The sequence below is a fragment of the Eubalaena glacialis genome, chromosome 17, assembly GCF_028564815.1.
Source record: "Eubalaena glacialis isolate mEubGla1 chromosome 17, mEubGla1.1.hap2.+ XY, whole genome shotgun sequence".
Classification (NCBI taxonomy): Eukaryota; Metazoa; Chordata; class Mammalia; order Artiodactyla; family Balaenidae; genus Eubalaena; species Eubalaena glacialis.
In genome coordinates, this window is record NC_083732.1 from 86,111,965 (window position 1) to 86,126,571 (window position 14,607).

Below are 14,607 nucleotides of genomic sequence, written 5' to 3' on the forward strand. Positions count from 1 at the left end.
ATTCAGATTCGATGGAGAAGTCAAAAGCTTTTCAGACAAGCAAAAGGTAAGAGAATTCAGCACCACCATACCAGCTTCACAACAAATGCTAAAGAAGCTTCTCTAAGCGGCAAACACAAGAGAAGAAAAAGACCCACAAAAACAAACCCAAAACAATTAAGAAAATGGTAATAGGAACATACATATTGATAATAACCTTGAATGTAAATGGATTAAATGCCCCAACCAAAAGACACAGACAGACTGGCTGAATGGATACAAAAACAAGACCCATATATATGCTGTCTACAAGAGACTCACTTCAGACCTAGGGACATTTACAGACTGCAAGTGAAGGGATGGAAAAAGATATTTCATGCAAGTGGAAATCAAAAGAAAGCTGGAGTAGCAATACTCGTATCAGATAAAATAGACTTTAAAATAAAGACTGTTACAAGAGATAAGGAGGGACACTACATAATGATCAAAGGATCAATCCAAGAAGAAGATATAACAATTATAAATGTTTATGCACCCAACATAGGAGCACCTCAATACATAAGGCAAATGCTAACAACCATGAAAGGAGAAATCATCAGTTAACACAATAATAGTAGGGGACTTTAACACCCCACTTACACCAATGGACAGATCATCCAAACAGAAAATAAATAAGGAAACACCAGCTTTAAATGACACAACAGACCAGATAGATCTAATTGATATTTATAGAACATTCCACCCAAAAGTGGCAGAATACACTTTCTTCTCAAGTGCACACAGAACATTATCCAGGATAGATTACATCTTAGGTAACAAATCAAGCCTTGGAAAATTTAAGAAAACCGAAATCATATCAAGCATCTTTTCTGACCACAGCACTATGAGACTGGAAATCAATTACAGGAAAAAAACCTATAAAGAATACAAATACATGGAGGCTAAACAGTGTGCTACTAAATAACCGAGAGATCAATGAAGAAATCAAAGAAGAAATTAAAAAATACATAGAAACAAATGACAATGAAAACACAACAATCCAAAACCTATGGCACGCAGCAAAAGCAGTTATAAGAGGGAAGTTTATAGCAGTACAATCTCACCTTAAGAAACAAGAAAAATCTCAAATAAACAGCCTAACCCCACACTTAAAACAACTAGAGAAAGAAGAACAAAGAAAACCCAAAGTCAGTAGAAGGAAAGAAATCATAAAGATCAGAGCAGAAATAAATGAAATAGAAATGAAGAAAACAATAGCAAAGATCAATAAAACGAAAAGCTGGTTCTTTGAGAAGATAAACAAAATTGATAAACCCTTAGCCAGACTCATCAAGAAAAAAAGGGAGAGGACACAAATCAATAAAATTAGAAATGAAAAAGGAGAAATCACAACTGACACTGCAGAAATACAAAAGATTTTAAGAGACTACTATAAACAACTATATGCCAATAAAATGGACAACCATGAAGAAATGGACAAATTCTTGGAAAGGTGCAATTTTCCAAGACTGAACCAGGAAGAATTAGAAAACATAAACAGACCTATCATAAGCAATGAAATTGAAACCATAATTAAAAATCTTCTAGCAAACAGAAGTCCAGGACCAGGTGGCTTCACAGGCGAATTCTATCAAACATTTAGAGAAGAGCTAACACCAATCCTCCTCAAACTCTTCCAAAAGATTGCAGAGGGAGAAACACTCCCAAATTCATTCTATGAAGCCACCGTTACCCTGATACCAAAACCAGAAAAAGATACCACAAAGAAAGAAAATTACAGACCAATATCACTGATGAACACAGATGCAAAAATCCTGAACAAAATAGTAGCAAACAGAACCCAAGAGCACACTAAAAGGATCATACACCATGATCAAGTGGGATTTATCCCAGGGATGCAAGGATTCTTCAGTATACGCAAATCAATCAATGTGATACACCACATTAACAAATTAAGGAATAAAAACCATATGATCATCTCAATAGATGCAGAAAAAGCTTTTGACAAAATTCAACACCTATTTATGATAAAAACTCTCCAGAAAATGGGCCCAGAGGGAACCTACCTCAACATAATAAAGGCCATATATGACAAACCCACAGCAAGTATCATACTCAATGGTGAAAAACTGAAAGCATTTCCACTAAGATCAGGAACAAGACAAGGATGTCCACTCTTGCCACTCTTATTCAACATAGTTTTGGAAGTCCCAGCCACAGCAATCAGAGAAGAAAAAGAAATAAAAGGAATACAAATTGGAAAAGAATAAGTAAAACTGTACTGTTTGCTGATGACATGATACTATACACAGAAAATCCTAAAGATGCCACCAGAAAACTACCAGAACTAATCAATGAATTTTGTAAGGCTGCAGGATACAAAATTAATGCACAAAAATCTCTGGCATTCCTATACACCAACAACTAAAACTCAGAAAGAGAAATTAAGGAAACAGTCCCATTTACCACTGCAACAAAAAGAATCAAGTACCTAGGAATAAACCTGCCTAAGGAGGCGAAAGACCTGTACTTAGAAAACTATAAAACACTGATGAAAGAAATCAAAGATGACATAAACAGATGGTGAAATATACCATGTTCTTGGATTGGAAGAATCAATATTGTGAAAATGACTATACTACCCAAAGCAATCTACAGATTCAGTGCAATCCCTATCAAACTACCAATAGCATTCTTCACAGAAATAGAACAAAAAATCTTACAATTTGTATGGAAACAGAGAAGACCCCAAATAGCCAAAGCAATCTTGAGAAAGAAAAATGGAGTTGGAGGAATCAGGCTCCCTGACTTCAACGGTACAGGACAGAATGCCCAGAGATAAACCCACACACATATGGGAACCTAATTTACGACAAAGGAGGCAAGAACATACAATGGAGAAAAGACAGCCTCTTCAATAAGTGGTGCTGGGAAAACTGGACAGCTACATGTAAAAGAATGAAATTAGAACACTTCCTAACACCATACACAGAAATAAACTCAAAATGGATTAAAGACCTAAATGTAAGGCCAGACACTATAAAACTTTTAGAGGAAAACATAGGAAAAACACTCTTTGACATAAACCACAGCAAGATCTTTTTTGACCCACCTCCTAGAGTAACAGAAATAAAAACAAAAATAAACAAATGGGACTTAATTAAACTTAAAAGCTTTTGCACAGCAAAGGAAACCATAAACAAGACAAAAAGACAACCCTCAGAATGGGAGAAAATGTTTGCAAATGAAACGACAAAGGATTAATCTCCAAAACATACAAACAGCTCATGGAGCTCAATATCAAAAAACAAACAAACAAACAATTCAGTTTAAAAATGGGTGGAAGACCTAAATAGACATTTCACCAAGGAAGACATACAGACGGCCAAGAGGCACATGAAAAGATGCTCAACATCACTAATTATTAGAGAAATGCAAATCAAAACTACAATGAGGTATCACCTCACACCAGTCAGAATGGCCATCATCAAAAAATCTACAAACAACAAATGCTGGAGAGGGTGTGGTGAAAAGGGAACCCTCCTGCACTGTTGGTGGGAATGTAAATTGATACAACCACTATGGAAAACAGTATGGAGGTTCCTTAAAAAAACTAAAAATAGAACTACCATATGACCCAGCAATCCCACTACTGGGCATATACCCTGAGAAAACCATAATTCAAAAAGAGACATGTACCACAATGTTCACTGCGGCACTATTTACAATAGCCAGGACATGGAACCAACCTAAATGTCCATCGACAGATGAATGGATAAAGAAGATGTGGCACATATATACAGTGGAATATATTACTCAGCCATAAAAAGAAACGAAATTGAATTATTTATAGTGAGGTGGATGGACCTAGAGTCTGTCATACAGAGTGAAGTAAGTCAGAAAGAGAAAAACAAATACCGTATGCTAACGCATATATATGGAATCTAAAAAAAAAATGGTACTGATAAACCTAGTTGCAGGGCAGGAATAAAGAGGTAGACATAGAAAATGGACTTGAGAAGATGGGTTGGGAGGGCGAGGCTGGGGCAAAGTGAGAGTAGCATCAACGTATATCCGCTACAGAATGTAAAATAGTTGGCTGGTGGGAAGCAGCCGCATAGCACAGGGAGATCAGCTCGGTGCTTTGCGATGACCCAGAGGGGTGGGATAGGGAGGAGGGGAGGGAGGCTCAAGAGGGAGGGCATATGGGGACATGTGTATGCACATGGCTGATTCACTTTGTTGTACAACAGAAAGTAACACAGTATTGTGAAGCACTTATACTCCAATAAAGATCTGTTAAATAAATAAATAAAAATAAATTCATCAAGCTGTACACGATTATGCTCATGACTGCATATAAGTTATACTTCCATTGAAAAGGACTCAAAAATACCATTTATAATAAAGATACTTAGGAATGACTCTAGAAGAATACTATAAGACCATCACAGAAAAATTAGAAAACGTTATTGAAAGACATGAAAGAAGACAAATATATGAAGAGGCAATATTCATAGTTATGAAGACTAAGTCTCATAAAAGTATCAGTCTTCGCCCAAATTGATCCACAGGTTCAATGCAGTCCCAATCGATATTCTAACAGGCTACCGTGAGGAACATGACAAACTGATTCTAAAATTTAAGACCAAAGGACAGAAAATATCCAAAAAGCTCCTGAACAATCATCTAAACGGTGATGCAATCCCACCAGATGGCAAAGCTTTTCAGAGGAAACAGAAGATAAGCAGCAATTGTGTCTGCCTGAAGAAGGCCAGGAGACTCAGAGAATGAGTAAGTTTTTTAGGGAGAAAGACAGTCTATGTCAATGGTTCCCAAACTGCGATGCTTATAAGAATCATTTGGGACACTTTAGGACACCCTGACACCCAGGTCACACCCCATGCCTATGAAATCACGAGGTCTAGGGTGGAAGCCAGGCAGAGCTTTTAAAGATCCCCAGCTGATTCCAATGTGCAGCAGAGTTTGAATCTATTGGCTTACACTCAAAGGCAAGAAGCCTAAGAGGGCATGGCAAGTCAGAAATACAAGTCATTCAGTATTTCTGGAATATAAACCAAATGAGGGAGAAGAGACGGGTGGGCAAGGAGGCCAAACAGGCGGGCCAGGGCAAGACCACACAAGCCAGACTTGAGGCTTTATCTGAGGGCGATGGAACGCCCTTGGAAGGTGCACGGCAGAAGAAGGACATAACAGATTCTGCTCTGGAGAAAGGACTGCAGGGAAAATATGGAAGACAGCGAAGAGGGCGCAAAATGAGCTGCTGGGAGACCAGTCAGAAGGCTCCCAGCATGGTCCAGATGAGAAATTATCAGGGCTTTAAGCCGAGCAGTGATGGTGGATGTGTAGAGAAGGGCTGGAGAGACTTAGAAAACAAAATTGATAAGACTCGGTGCAATCACGAGCATGAGCTCGAAGTATACCAGCCTGCGGCGATCCACAGAAATCACCCCTTTCTCTTTGCAGGGGGAAAACCTTCTTAAATCACCTCAACTGAACACCTACCTAATTTGTTTCCCAGTGAGTCACCACCAGCTTGACTGGAAAGGCAGTAATGCGAACAGTGAGATCAATGATCCAGAACACCTCAGCCCTGGTTGCCTGCAATAGGATCACCTGTTGCTGATGAATGACAAACACCTGGATTTTCATTCTCTCCTGGTGGTTTAGCAAGTTATTTTCCAAGCTGAATTTAAATCAGAGCTGAGTCAACCATCCCACCTGCAGACTAACAGGGACCACGGGATCAGCGCCCCTCCACAGGTTATTAGATGGCGGGGCAAGAACTCAGCTTTCTGTCTCACTCAGATATGCTCCCGAGAGCCCCAGGGAGCAGAAGCAGCCTGACCTTTCCCTTAGCTGAGCCATCGTGCTGTGAAATTACGGTTTGTGAGTCAGAAGGCTGGTGGGTGATGCAGGCTAAATATAACGATGGGCAGGCTGTCAGGTGCATCATTAACCTTTTCCTTCAGAACAAAAGCAGATAACCCACTGAACACAAAAGCAGTGTGTAGTCTGACAAATGGCCAACACAGTCCAAAAATGATCGGAGGTCTGATTTAAAATAAAGGATGTGGGCTTCTGATTACCGCTTGGAAATGTTGAGATTTGAGAAAAGCACTGCTTCCATCCTTAAGAAAAAAGCTGGATAAACTGGAAATTAACTTTTCCTGAACTGATCAGAGAAATGAAGTCACAGGGAAAACTAACCTGAAATCTGTGGACAGGCACCTACAGGGAGAAGCAGGACCCCAGCACACGTGCCTATGTGGGCCGTGAAAGCCAGTCGGAAGGTTCAGCTAGACGTTGTTAATGGACTGCTAAACGTCTGGCACGGGCTATGAGACCAGGAAGTCTCCTGGGGGCTGCTGTCCACGCCATGCAGGCTTCTCCCCCAGGAGAAGGATCCTGAGGGCTCCTCTTGGGGCCGGTTGGGAGGGGACCAGAGCCACTGCCCCACACCAGCCCCTCCCCTCTCCCTATGGGGTCCAAGCCTTCATCTGCAGGGGAAGAGCACAGACTGCAGCACGAGGACAGGGATGGAAGCCCCCCACGGCTGGGGGAGGGGAATGGCGGCCACCAAGCAAACCTCCCCCCAGCTTCACCTGCCGCTTTTTCCCCAGAACCGAGAGCCTTCGGAGCACACAGTCGGATCCACGGACCAGGAGTACAGAGGAGAGGTCTGGACAGGGGGTGGGGTGCGGGAGACAGTCACTGACTCCATCTGGAAGATGAGAAAGTCTTGTGAGAGAGCAAACTTGGAAGGAAAGAAGACGAGGATCTTGGCTGGAGCCCTGAGCAACTCCGCTCTGTAATGGTCAAGAGGGAAAGGAGGAAGCAGCAAATGGAACTGACCAAGAGCTGCCATGAGGAAGAAGGAAAAGCAAGATGAGGAGGGAGGAGCCAACCTCCAGGCTGGGAGCCAGGAGCTGGAATTAAAAGACAAAGATGGGGGACTTCCCTGGCGGTCCAGTGGTTAAGACTCTGCACTTCCAGTGCAGGGGGTGTGGGTTCAATCCCTGGCCGGGGAACTAAAATCCCACATACCACACAGCGCGGCCAAAAAAAAAAAAAAAAAAAGACAAAGATGTCCCTGGCCCTGCCCTCAGGATGGGTGTGCTATGGTGAGAAAGACCAAAAAGGCAGAACATTTCAGCAGCTGGGAGCTGGTACAGCCGAGGGGAACCACAGAGCTGGGGGTACAGAGCCCAAACTCGGGGGTCACCGTCCAGCCACCTCTCAGGGCTAGAGAGAGAACCGTCAGCACCTCCATCACACGCCCAAACGCGGGGGCCACTCAGTACAGCTTCGTCTCCTTCCAGCCTCCGTACTCTGTAGCCGCAGAAAAAAACCCAGGTTTCAAGAAAATCTTCTTTAAAATCACATGTTTATGAAAGCCTCGGGCATCTAGGAATTGTAAAGAAAAAGAGAAATCTTCTGACATTAAGATTCCAACCACCTTTGTCTTTGGTTTCTGGGTAATTCAGGATGAGTCATTGTTCCTTAAAAAGTAAGACGGAGTTTCCCAAAAATTAGTATTTCCTTTTGAGGAGAGCGGCAGACCAGGGCAAAGACACTCAGTGACGCCCTGGTTTCAGGCACAGTCATCGGGGAGCGAGACAAGGTAGGAGAGAGAACACAGAAGATTCCACAGCAACGACTCTCAAATAAAACCAATCCCCGGCCACAATGATAAGCCAAAGCATCTCTTATCATCAAATTATGAAGAAGCAAAACATAATGAAATGCCAAATGTAAACATGGCTTTTTTAAACCCAAATCTCCAACTCTGGACAAAGAAACTGAAATGAATCGAACTTCCCACAGGCAGAGTTTGTCTTTAGCGTAACAAACAAGAGACATTTCAGGCAAGAAGCATTTCCGTGGGGAGCAGAACAAATTCCAATAGCTCACCAAATGCTGAACCAGCTCCTAAATCCTGTGCTACAAACACCCGGAGGCCTCCAGCGACGGCCGCAGGGAAGGGCGGGAAGGACGCCCTCCAGGTAGAGACGCAGCGGCCAGACTTCTGAATCCCCTCCTCTCCTGCCCACCTGGCTCTCTCCTGCTTAAGACCTACGTGCCTCACCCTTGAACCCTCACACCTGTCACCTACCGCACCAGGTGAATCTCGGGCTACCCCTCCAATCTGCCCACCCACCTTCTCCCAACAGTCTCCATCACATCAACCTTTTTTCAAAACACTTTCAGGGACTCTCCAGTATCTTCCAATAAAGTCTGAGTTACTTCCCTGGAGTTTCAGGCCTTCCACAGCCTGCCTGAACCTACCATTCCAACCAGGATCCCCTCCTTCTCCTGAATACCCAACCCCACTGCCTCCATCCCTGCCCACTGCGTCCAGCTCACCCCGCAGTCAGGCGCTGTTCGAGGACCCCGCATCCAGAAGCCAGCACCTGTCTGTCCCCACCCAGACGGCTCTCCCCTCCCTGAACTCAGGGTCAGGACCACTCAATCTGGCTTCACAACATTCCTTTCATCTCCTCAACTCAATAAATATTTACTGGGATCTTCTCTGAGCCAGGCCCTGTGCTGGGTATTGGGAGTAGAGACGTGAAGTGAAACTGTGACAGCATTCAGAGGTGTCGAGGGGACACACGGGCCATGAGCGAGCACGAGGGAGGGGCCGTGAGGGCTAAAGAGAGGAAGTGGTAAGGTGGGGATCGGCAGGCACACGAAGGATGGACACACACCGCCGGCGGAGAGAAGCAGCATCGCAGGCCCGACACGATGTTTCAGAATGGCCGTGAGAGATGGCAGCGTCCCACAGCTAGAAACCATCCCTACCATCCATCTCCAGGACTTCATCCCTTTTATTCTCTTGCCATTTACTTGTTGAAGAAACCACGCTGTTTGCAGAGTTAACCGTAGTCTGAATTGGAGTAGCTTCACAGGTTTTTCTGTCGGCAGAACTCCTGTGAACTGGTAGTGAGAGCTGGAGTGCTGATCAGCCTCAGGTGTGATTCGGGGCAACGCTAACTCATGGGAGGTGTGCGCTCTCCCATCAGGAAGAACATAATGCCTGCCTGTCTCTTATTCTGCTGTGTGGATGCTCATGGTCTCAACCCATAATCTATTAGGAGCTGCAAAGTGGAGAGTTTCTAATTCTATCGTCCCTTCTCAAGTGTTAGCGGGCATACTTCTATAAAGAGAAACTGCCCTCATCAACTCTTAGGTTGTCCGACCGTACATCTGTATGCAGAGGCAGAATACTCATTACCTATCATTTTTAAAATAATGAATTGGTTCCCCATCATTCGCCAAAGGTTGACAGTTCTTTCTAACAGCACTAAGCACCCAAGGCTGAAACGCAGGTATCACCCCTGCTGGTGCTCAGAATGCCAGCGGCTGCCTCTTCACGTTGGGTCCTCCTAACACAGCTCTAGTAAATCCACTCTGAAAGCTTCCCTGCTGTAGGTTTCACAGGATGTTCCCAGATCACCTCACTACAGACAATTCCTGCTCCAGACCTGCAAGTGGCCACTTCTCCAAGAAGCCCTGGTTTCTTTCAACACCATGATGTGGGCGCTAGGAATGCTCACTGCTGCTGGGCTGCTGGGTTTCCAGGCCTTGGAGTAGATAGATAGATAGATAGACAGATAGATAGATAGATAGATAGACAGATCTTTAAATATCCCATAATTTCTTACTGATATCTTTTATTTAAATTCCAGACTACAAGGTTTTTACTTCGTCTCTATCATCTTATATCAGTTATCTCTTCCAAATGAGAACCCTCGTTCAGGACCAGATTCAGATGCTAGAATTAGATTATCACAGAATTGATCATTTACTTAATTCCACATTCACACACAGTTTCAGCATACCAACACTATCTCTGCCACAATAATCACTGAAAACAGTTTAAAATCGCTTTTGCAGAGAGTGGCATCATCATCATGGCAGAATAAGAGTTTTCTGCCATGTTCTCCGCAAAGAACGCCAATTTGGACCATCACCCACACACGAGAGGGCCTCGGTGGGGGGTCCAGGGGTCCAACAGAGAAGGCCCAGCACACAAAACTCTGAGACTGGATGCACTGAAGAGGGTCGGGGACACCGCCTGACTCTACCCACGTCACCCTCCCCAAAGGCGGCAGCTCAGTGCCCAGAGAGACGGAGTCAGCCCAGGGCTCCTCCCGGGGGGCGGTGCACGTGGGAGCGAGCACCGTACTTCCTCCGCTGTGCGGGATGAGTACCGAGACACCCGATTCTCTCTTGCCCCAGCCAGCATCCTGAGGCCCCAAAAATGTCTTCAGGGTCTTTTTTTAATCCGGGGTACGATTAAGGATTGCACATAGCATTTGATTGTTAGATCTCTTCCATGTCCTCTAATCCAGAATAGTCCTCCCACCTGTCTCTACAAAATGGAATCATCTACTTTATAGAGTTGTTGGGAAGGTTAAATAGAAATAATGCAAATAAAGTCGCTGGTCCAGACCTGATATGCAGCATCTGACAATGCTCAACAAATATTAATTCTCTTCCATCTGTCTACAGCCACACTGGATCCAGTGTCCTGCTTTGCGTGACAGTTACATTTATTTCTGTAAGTTTTTTAAATGGCATCTAGTTTCAGTAACCATAGTTAATGTGAGTGCCTGCCTAAAAAGCCAATCGGGTCCACAGGGGTCCCCGGCTGGAGGTTCTGAAACTGTCGGACCAAGTGCCACCCGTGGGGCATCTCCCAGTTGCAAGAGGCCACAAATGAGCCTCTGCCACTGAGTGTACAGCTGTCTCCAAATAAGGGCTAAGTCACAGGCTCCCGGTTGCTCAGACTGAACTACACGGAGCAATGCATTATCCACCGACCAAACTCTGCAGAAGTCTTTTGTGGGCCTTGGTGTCCAACTTTTTCTTTCCTCTATAGAACTTGCCTGGGTGTGGACATTAAGATTCTGTGTCTCAAACTCTACGATTTGCTATGTAAATGACCAGCCAGAGTGTCTATTAACCATTATCAATAGAGAGGGCATCTCACTTAGAATACTGTATTTGCCAGACCACTAGATACATTAATGCAAATTTATGTAAAAGTATATTACTTTAACACACAATAAAAAAGTATATTCTGGGACTTCCCTGGCAGTCCAGTGGTTAGGACTTCGCCTTCCAATGCAGGCGGGTTTGATCCCTGGACCCCTGGTCGGGGAGCTAGGATCTCACATGCCTCATGGCCAAAGAGCCGAAACATAAAACAAAAGCAATATTGTAACAAATTGAGTAAAGACTTTAAAAAATGGTCCACATCAAAAAAAAGAAAAATCTAAAAAAAAGTATATTCTAATTCTGTTCTACTACAAATGCCATTATCTATGATACTGTATTACAAAAATAAAAACACATATATCAGTACAAAAATAAATAAAGAGGGCATCTAATTTTTATTTATTTATTTATTTTATTTTGGCTGCGTTGGGTCTTCGTTGCTGCACGCGGGCTTTCTCTAGTTGTGGCGAGCGGGGGCTGCTCTTCATTGCGGAGCACGGGCTTCTCACTGCGGTGGCTTCTCCTGTTGTGGAGCACGGGCTCTAGAGCGCAGGCTCAGTAGTTGTGGCGCACGGGCTTAGTTGCTCCGCGGCATGTGGGATCTTCCCCGACCAGGGTTCGTACCCGTCTCCCACTGCATTGGCAGGCAGATTCTTAACCACTGCGCCACCAGGGAAGCCCAAGAGGGCATCTAATTAATTATAACCATGCTCTATTGCACACCTGTGCTATATCTAACTAACGGGAACCTAGGCCAGCCTTTCATTTACAAACCACTTGGTAAACCTACTTCTAGCTCTCTTTGGTTTTATTTTAAAAGACAGAAGAACGTATTTTCAGACTATAAATCCCAAATTGCAATTTTACTTTCAGCACAGAAGGGCAGAGACAATCCTCCAGAACTCTGTAACTAAAGGCGGAAACATAACAAAATATGTCCACATTGAACACATAAACTCAAGGAGCCGCCAAAATAAAAGCAGCTTCAGCTTCCACCTGGAGGCCTTCCATTGTCTCTCTCTCAGGAGTGACCTGCCCCAAATGGTCAGCAGCACAAGTAACAACCAGCTTTCCTTCACGTCTCACATCCAAATGATCTCAGCTAGGCGTCCACTTGCCCAGACATACCCCCGGGATAACAACTCATCAAGCATTCCCTCGACAGGTGTCAGGCACCACTGATTCTGCCAAACTCCCTTCTTGGGAAAAAGAAAAGTCAGAAACTCTGTCTGTAACCCTCTGTCTACTTACAGAAAGATGCAGTCCAGTGGTACAAAGCCATTTAGAGACAGAAAAGAATATCCATTTCATCTGATATTTTTTGAGTTCTGGTATAATGTTAAATCCACGTGATATCTTCCATTTCTAGTGTGTCCAACAGTAAACTTATTTTCCTACCTGCCTTAATAATATAAAAAAAAAAAATTTAATGGTTATTTAAACACTCCAGAGAGTACAGGAGAAGAAATTTCATGGAGTGTACTATGGACTTAGAGTAGGTGTCCCCCACAGAATCCCTGTGTTGAAGCCCTAACCCCAATGTGACAGCACTACGAGGCGGGGCCTTTGGGAGGTCATTAGGGTCAGACGAGGTCAGGAGGGAGGAGCTTCCACACCGAGGGGGGAGGGGAAGAGGAGCTCATCCACTCCCCTCCCTCCAGGTACACCATCCAGGTACTGTGAACACAGGGCCTCCTGAGTAAGACAGATGAGGTCCTTCTCCCTGTGAAACTTTTAAGGTAAAGGACGGAGGGAGCAGGACAGGAAAAACCAAACAAGACACTTCCAGGGAACAGGAGCAGTCCATAATGCGGGGAGGACCCGACAAAAATGACAGTGGGCGGGGCGTGCTGACTTAGCCGACGCGGTCCAGGTAGCCTCTCCACCGGGGAGACAACTGAAATGAGATCTGAATAATCAGGTCTGCGTCTACACGTATGTCCATCTAGTCTCTGGAGGTGAATCCCACTGCGTCACTGGCCAGAGATCTCCGGGCCTCTGTACCTGCTGCTCCTTGAAAGGCCTGTGGAGCACAGGCTTTTTTCTTCTTCTAGGATCCTCCCCAATTCAGGCCCAAGTCACACACCAGCTCTGGGAGGCCCTCCCTGCAGGACCCTACTGATAAAGTGAGCTGCATCTCAGTTACACCCCTGAGTCTCAGGGTGTTCCAATCACGTATTTATTTTTCTGGCTGACCCTCTGGGCAACAACAGGCCACAGAATGGTTACGAGGACAGACTCTGGAGTCAGGCTGCCTGGCTTCACAACCCAGCTTTGCCACTTCCTAGCTGTGTGACCTTGGAAAAACTGTACAACCTCTCTATGCCTTACTGTCCCTATTTGTAAAACGGAGCTATTAATAGCACCTATTTCATAGGGCTGCTGTGAGGGTTCAGTGAGTTGATCTAGGCACACCTCTTAAATGTTAGCTGCTGTTATTACTACTGCCCAGGGGACAGACCTTGACTCATTCATCTCTGTTTTCCAAGAGCCCGGCCAAGTGCTTGTCTCTAATAAGAGGTGGTTAAATGTCTTGTAATGCCATAAATCTGTGACGGCGGTGGGGGGTGGGGGTGGGGAATATAACTAACACTTGTTGACCCCTTACCATGTTGCAGGTGAAGGGCAAATCCTCACAGCAACTGTAGAAATGGGTATTACTGTCATCTTATCAGATTAAGGCACAGAGAAGTCAAAGTCACATAGTTGCTACGTTCTAGTAACAGAATCTGTTGACCGTCTCCAATAACACCCTTTGACTGAATGTGGCCCCCCAAATTCATATGTTGAAGCCCTAACCTCCACTGTGACTATAATTGAAGACAGGGCCCATGAGGAGGTAACAAAAGTTAAATGAGGCCACAGGGTGGGGGCTTAGTCTGATAAAACTGGCGTCCTTCTAAGAAGGGGAAGAGACACCAGGCTTGCTCTGCCGCGTGAGGACACAGTGAGAAGGCAGCTGTGTGCAAGCCAGGAAAGGGCCCTCACCAGAACGTGGCCATGCTGGCACCTTGATCTCAGACTTCCAGCCTCCACAACTATGAGAAAAGAAGTTTGTAATTGTAGCCACGCTGTCTGTGGTATTCTCTTGTGGCAGCCTGAGCTAACTAACACACCCCACGATGACTCCCAATGAAAGTATGGATGCATGCTGCGTAATCGGACATAATTAATCTATGAAATCTTACCCCTAATCAGCTAGTCCTAATGTTATAACAAAAATAAATTCCCATTTTTCTCCACACTCCATTTCCTTATAGAAATCATTAGACTTTGAAGGAGAACTTCATAATCACAGCTAATGAGACGTCTAAGGGATCACAGCAGTTATGCTTGAAGAAGAATGCAGTAATTCCTACATTCCACTAATTTAGGATGACCTCCTGGCAAACGAGCACAAAATAGTAAAGAGTGTGAATTAAGAAATCGTTCAACGGAAAAGTACTTTTATCACTTTCCCCGTGCACAGTAACTCACTCGTTAAGTACGTGCCCAGGAGAAGTCTCAACCGCTCGAGCTAATGAATGACAAGCACGTTACCACGAGAGCAGCGGGGCTCGAGGCATGGGGATCGCTACCGTGTGACTGGGGACCGCGATG

At 44.6% G+C, this 14,607-nt stretch overlaps 1 protein-coding gene across 4 annotated transcripts in view; it reads right to left on the reverse strand.

The window, feature by feature from the left end:
- The window catches only part of TRAPPC9 (trafficking protein particle complex subunit 9), a 535,221-nt gene that overhangs the window by 366,613 nt on the left and 154,001 nt on the right, over window positions 1-14,607 (reverse strand). The gene's annotated exons all lie outside the window — the stretch shown is intronic.